The sequence below is a fragment of the Zingiber officinale genome, chromosome 3B, assembly GCF_018446385.1.
Source record: "Zingiber officinale cultivar Zhangliang chromosome 3B, Zo_v1.1, whole genome shotgun sequence".
NCBI classification, from domain to species: Eukaryota; Viridiplantae; Streptophyta; class Magnoliopsida; order Zingiberales; family Zingiberaceae; genus Zingiber; species Zingiber officinale.
In genome coordinates, this window is record NC_055991.1 from 97,026,038 (window position 1) to 97,032,326 (window position 6,289).

The window sequence follows — 6,289 nt, forward strand, 5'->3', positions numbered from 1 at the left end:
GTTCTCTCTTGCAATAGATAACCGGCTAAAGACAGAGAAATGTATTCCTATTTCCTCTTCAAGATTATCTCTCAAACGTCCTTACACGGGCTTGCACCTGTCACGTGGATCCCTCGGATGATCGAGTGAGAGTTTATCTTTACAAAGTCCACAAGAAATCCAAACAATCAATCAAGAATGAGAATTAAGCACAAATCACCATTAATCATTCAAGATCTAATTGATACAAGCAAGACAATGTCATTGAAACAAGAAAATGGCAAATCCATAAGAGATTACATCAATCCATCATACAAATACTCCCTTAATCCTAGAATACAAGATCTACTCCATGAATCGAGGAAGAATACCTGAAGAAATAAAGATTACAAGCATTTCTTAAATCCCCAATCCAAGAAACCAAGAAAAGGGGGAAAGAGAAAACTTATCTACGAAGAAGCCTCATCTTCGGATCCAATCCTCGCTCCGGAGTCGAAATCGTCAAGAACTCCCCTCGAATCGCCCAGAAATCCTCCCAAGAATGGGAGGAAACCACCAAATCTTGCCTTCTCCCAAAGGGGGAGAGATCCCCTTTCAATTCATGAAGGAGGGTTTAAATAGAGGAGGAAATCGGGCGCCACACGACCCCATGACACGGCCGTGTGAGATTCACACGGCCATGTCCAGTTCCTTCTCTGCCAAAGCTGCACGGCCGTGTGACTCCACACGGCCAGGACCCTTCTGCTCTCTGGAAATGCTACACGGCCGTGTGGTGCACACGGCCACCACCTGCTTGGCCTCTGGAAAACTCACACGGCCGTGTAGATCTACACGGCCATGTAAGGCATCTGCTCTAATTTCTTCAAATCAAGACACGACCGTGTGAGATTCACATGGCCATGTCCTCTTCCCTTCCTGTTAAAACTACACGGCCGTGTGTGGTACACGGCCTGATGCTCTCTCCCTTCAATTCCTTCCAAGCTTGCCCGAGGACGCATAATCTTCACCAATTTCGACTCCTGTGTACAGAAAATGCACAAAAAGCAGATCTCCGAACCAAAAGAGTAAATATGCTAAAAGGAAAGCTGGAAGTATAAAAATGCATAGATCAAGCATGCTCAAAGTATGTAAATGTGCGTAAAAACATGCATAAAAGAGTATATAATCTACGCACATCACACCCCCAGACTTAAACCTTTGCTTGTCCTCAAGCAAAATGCTGCAGTCTAAATTCATATGTTCTACAACACATTCATAAAACCTAGTGCACTTTCCTAACTCTATCAAAAAGTTTCATTAACAAGCGTGATCATGGAAACAAGTAAAGTATGGTTCAAGCATAAGAATCTTGTGCACAGTGTAAAAGTAACTCAACATCCTTCAAGTTTCAATCCATGTCCTAGTCAAGTCGTCATCAAATTTGAATTCCTAGTGTTTCCAGTAAAAGACAAGTAACCAGTGATAGGCACTTACTCACCATTCACTTGGTTCATATTTCTCAACTAACCCAAGGTCTCAAAGGTGTGCTCAATCTCAAGGGAAGCTAAGCAGTCATTTCCCCAGTAACCTAACTCGGTCTCAAAGGGGTGACTTGCTAGATTCCACTCATGACAACTGTTTTTTATATCCCTTATTTTTTTTAAATTTTTTTTATAAGTGTTTGCATTGTGCAAAACTTATTTACAAATGTACTTTTAGCACACATGTTGGGATATTTTGATTTTTCCAAACGAGCTTTAATGATTTGAGCCTCATCCAGTAACCAAAATGAAAGTTGAGAAATCACCATGGAAACCAAGTACTAAGCAAACAAGATGAATCATGACTATTTCAATGACATCAACTATTCAAGCATCAAGCACAAGTGTAGTGAAGATAAAATCCTTAAGGTTGAACCAAAACTAAAACTCATCACCATAAGATTCTTAGCTTATTAATGCTTCCCAAGATAGAAAAAAAAACTACACAAAGTTTACTACTAGCATCATTCGAACATCATGAATCAAGACAATAATCGTGCTAACATTTCACTTGAATCCAAGAAAGCATATAAGTGAAGATTTGATGTTCTCAAAATTTTTTTTTTGCCATGATTATTTCAAAAACAAGCAAAATAAAGCAACAAGCAATGAAAATAAGAACCAACATGAAAAACTAACAAAAACTAAAAACTGAAAACCAAACTAAATAGTACATGACACCCCCCCAGACTTAAACTTTTCATCGTCCCGATGAAATCAATATGGTGGAGGAGGTGGAGGTGGACGAGGGAAAGGGGGTCTACGACGTGGTTGGCCAATAGGAAAATTAGGAAAACCTGGAATCTCACCCAAGGATCTATGATACTCATATAAAGCATCTACTTGTTGGCTAGTAAGCGTCATGCTCTGCATAAAATCTCTCATCCTAGCCTGATCAGTATCATAATCCTGCACAAACTCAGCCACTTGACCTTGAAAATTCCTCGTAAACTGAAAATGATTTTGTACCTCCCTAAACTGATCATCAGATAAAGAGAAGCGACCCTCCAACATTTTTCGTTGGGCATCTTGCTTCTCATGAAGTGATTCTAGAGACGTACGAAAATCTGAAAAATCAAACCTAGAAGATCCCGTGCCATATGCAAAAGAATGCCTAGCAGGCTCCATAAAACTAGAAGGTTGCGGGTGTCCAGATGACGAGGGCTCATGATGTGGCTCAGTGTCTCCAGGTATAGAAGGGTTATCCTCAAAATCTAACTCAGAAATTACCCAATTAGCCGGGTTACGAATAGTAGTTCGTTCAGGAAAAGGAAGGGGTAAAGGAGAACCACTCCTCCTAGGAAACGCGAAACCATTCTCATCCCGAACGATCATTTTCATAGCAAGACATGTATCAATGTCAATCATGTCATTACCATGAATTATTTCCAACCCATCAACATCAAGATTTAAATTATAAGCTATTCGGGTAATCAAACCACCAAAAACAATTGATCCCGATGATGCCCTAGCAAATCTTAATAAGGTTTGAACAAAATGAAAACCAGAATCAAATTCAACCTTATAAAGCATAGCCCATAAAGCATAAAGCTCTATCTTTTTAACCACCCCATCACTCTCTCCCCTACCAAAAATAATTTTACTCATGACTCTATGTAGATACCTAAAGATGAGGTTTTGCATATGGGAGGCCTTAGCTCTTGAAGGCTCATAAGGTTGATCTAACCCAGTTATTGCATTCCAAAAATGATTCCAATTAAATCTTGGGTCAAACCTACGAGGGCTACCCGTGGTTAATCCAAAACAAGAATTAAAGTCACTAAATGCCCATAGAAATTCTTGATTCATTAGTCTAAATGAGATTTTTCCAAAATAATCATCTTCATTAGTAAAATGGACATCCAATGAACTTAAAAATTCCAAAACAAGACGAGGATATGTAGGCAAATGTGTGTACATAATATCACTCCAATCCAAAAACCCAATCATCAAATCTACATCTTCCCTAATTCCAAGCATATCAAGAACAGTTGGGTCCATATATCTAGTACACACTATCTTTCTATTGACAAGAATTGCAAATCTAGTTACTTGATCATCATTTCTAAACACAATATTGAATTCATTGTCATTACCTTCGTTGCGTGAAGTCCTTTTGCCTTTGCCCTTCACTGGTTGTTTTCCTTTGTCCCTTGATGGCTCCTTCTCTTTGTCCCCACTGGATCCACCACCTCTTTTGCGAAGTTTCTTCAAAATGTTGGACATCTTGATGAGTTTAGATAGGGGAAGAATTATCTAGGGTTGGAAAAATGGAACTCAAAGAACAAAACTTCAAAGAGCAAAGATCTTAGGTTAGGGGAACAAAAAGTCGAAGTCTTAGAGAGGAGGAGAATCCGGATCTAAGAGATCTTGAGGGATTAGAGAGGAGTTTTTAAGAGATTGGGAGAGAAAGAGATGTTTTGGAGAGTTGGGGGTGTGCGGAACACGGCCAAGATCTGGTCGTGTAAGGTAGAAAAAAGACTTTAATAACTCTCCTACACGGGCCGTGCAGATCCACACGGCCTCCCCCTCTTCCTTCTCTGGATTCTTCGCACGGCCGTGTCTGGGACACGGCCTCTCCATCTTTCTCCTCGGGATTCTTTACACGGCCGTGTTTGAGACACGGCCTAGACCTTTTTCTCCTCGGGAGATCTTACACGGCCGTGTCTGGATGACACGGCCCAAACACTTCCCTTCTCTGCAACCTTTGCCTGGCCGTGTATAGCACACGGCCGGGCTCTGTTTTGCACCTAACCTGAAAACAAAATCAAAAGAATGCATCAAACTAAAAGAAATTAAAATACAAATCAAAACTAACTAAAAGAACCCTTGGGTTGCCTCCCAAGAAGCGCTTGTTTAAGGTCTTTAGCTCGACCAAACTTGATCATTCACTTCTTTTCCTCGCCCTTGGAGGACAGATATACTTTTCATTTTTGTTGGGAGATCTTCTCCCAACATCTTCCACCACATTGTCTCCTTCGTTTGGTGGCCTTCCATGAGGATGGAAATTCCATTCCTCAAGTTTATAAATGCTTGTCCTGCTACAAGCATTTAAAAGAGACGATACATGGTTAGAGATATTAGATAAATCATATTCCAACCTTTCCTTACCAATTACCAAAGAAAGCTTATGATTTTTGACATCAATTATAGCTCCAGCTGTAGCAAGGAAAGGTCTTCCTAATATGATAGGAATCCTGGGGTCCTCTTCCATGTCCAACACGACAAAATCTGTGGGAATAACATTCCCATCCACCTCTACTGGCACATCTTCTATAATACCCAAAGGGTACCTGCAGGAATGATCGGCAAGTTGAAGTGCCATAGTAGTAAGTTTAATGTTTTTGAGACCTAATTTATTACAAATTGAATAGGGAATGAGGCTAACACTTGCCCCAAATCACAAAAAGCTTTTTCAAAAAAATATTTTCCTATGTTGCAAGGAATATAAAAGCTCCCTGGGTCCTTTAGTTTTGGGGAAGTGTTCTTCTCCAAAATAGCACTACATTCCTCACTAAGCGCAATTGTCTCAACCTCTCCTCTTCTTCTCTTGTTTGACATGAGATCCTTCAGGAATTTGGCAAATCTAGGCATTTGAAGAATAGCATCAATAAGAGGTACCTCTACACAAATTTCCTTAACTTTTTCTAAAAACTTGCCAAATTCTTCATCTTTCTTGAGCATTGTAAGTCTCTGAGGAAAAGGGACAGCTTTGCTCTGATGGTTCAGTGGAAGAGTCTCTTCAACCTCAATGGTACTCTCCTCATTAGCTTGAATCTGATTTGGTATAAGAGGAGAAAGCTCTTCTTCTTTTTGTATCCCTTTTGGAGCAGTCACTTGGGAGTCTCCCAAGGTCCGTCCGCTCCTAAGCTCAATTCTATTGCAATGCTCCATAGGATTCACATCAGGTTTTCCTGGAAGTTGTCCTGGTGCTCTGGATGATGAGGAAGCTAGTTGGGCAATTTGAATATCCTGGATCTTTTGATGCTTTTCAGAATTATCCATTCTCTGAATGAGCTTTGCTAAATCTTGCTTCATTTCATTCTGACCTGAGATAATTTCTTCAAGCATCTTTTCAATATTTGACTTTGGTAAGCCTTGAGCAGATAGATGTTGAAAATTTTGTTGCCCAGCTTGAAAATTTGGTCTTGCCCCCATAGATGGTCCTTGATCTTGATTATTTCTGTAAGAAAAATTGGGATGGCTCTTCCATCCAGGGTTATAAGTATTTGAGTATGGGTTGTTCTGCCTTTGATTGTAACTCATGATTGCATCACATTGTTCCAATTGATTGATTTGTGCAGTGGTAGCTCCCAATGGACATGAGTCATTTGAGTGCTCTGAACTCCCACATACTTCACAAGATGTACTAATAGCATTGGCCATATTAGCACTAGTCCCCATATTCTCAAATTTCTTTGTAAGAGCGTCCAATTTTGCAGACAAAAGAGTGACCGCATCTACATCAAACTTCCCTGATGCTTTAATTGTTGGGTTTATAGAAGAATAGCCACCACTTCTTTCATTTGCCCATTGATGATGATTTTGTGCTACACTGTCAATAATTTCTTCAGCTTCATCTAAACTTTTGTTCATAAGTGCCCCTCCAGCAGCTGAATCAAGGGACACTTTGGTATGATAGTTGATACCATTATAAAAAGTGTGCAACACTAACCATCTTTCTAACCCATGATGTGGGCATTGTCTGAGCATACTATTATATCTATCCCATGCTTCAGAAAGAGATTCTGAGTCAGTTTGCTTGAAGCTTGCAATTAAATTCCTCATAT

The 6,289-nt window shown here is 40.0% G+C and overlaps 1 non-coding gene across 1 annotated transcript; it reads left to right on the forward strand.

Annotated features, from left to right (window-relative positions):
- Positions 1-6,183: 6,183 nt before the first annotated feature.
- LOC121968928 lies at positions 6,184-6,289 on the forward strand. Its single transcript, XR_006108441.1, has one exon. It is a non-coding gene; the product is annotated as a small nucleolar RNA R71 (small nucleolar RNA).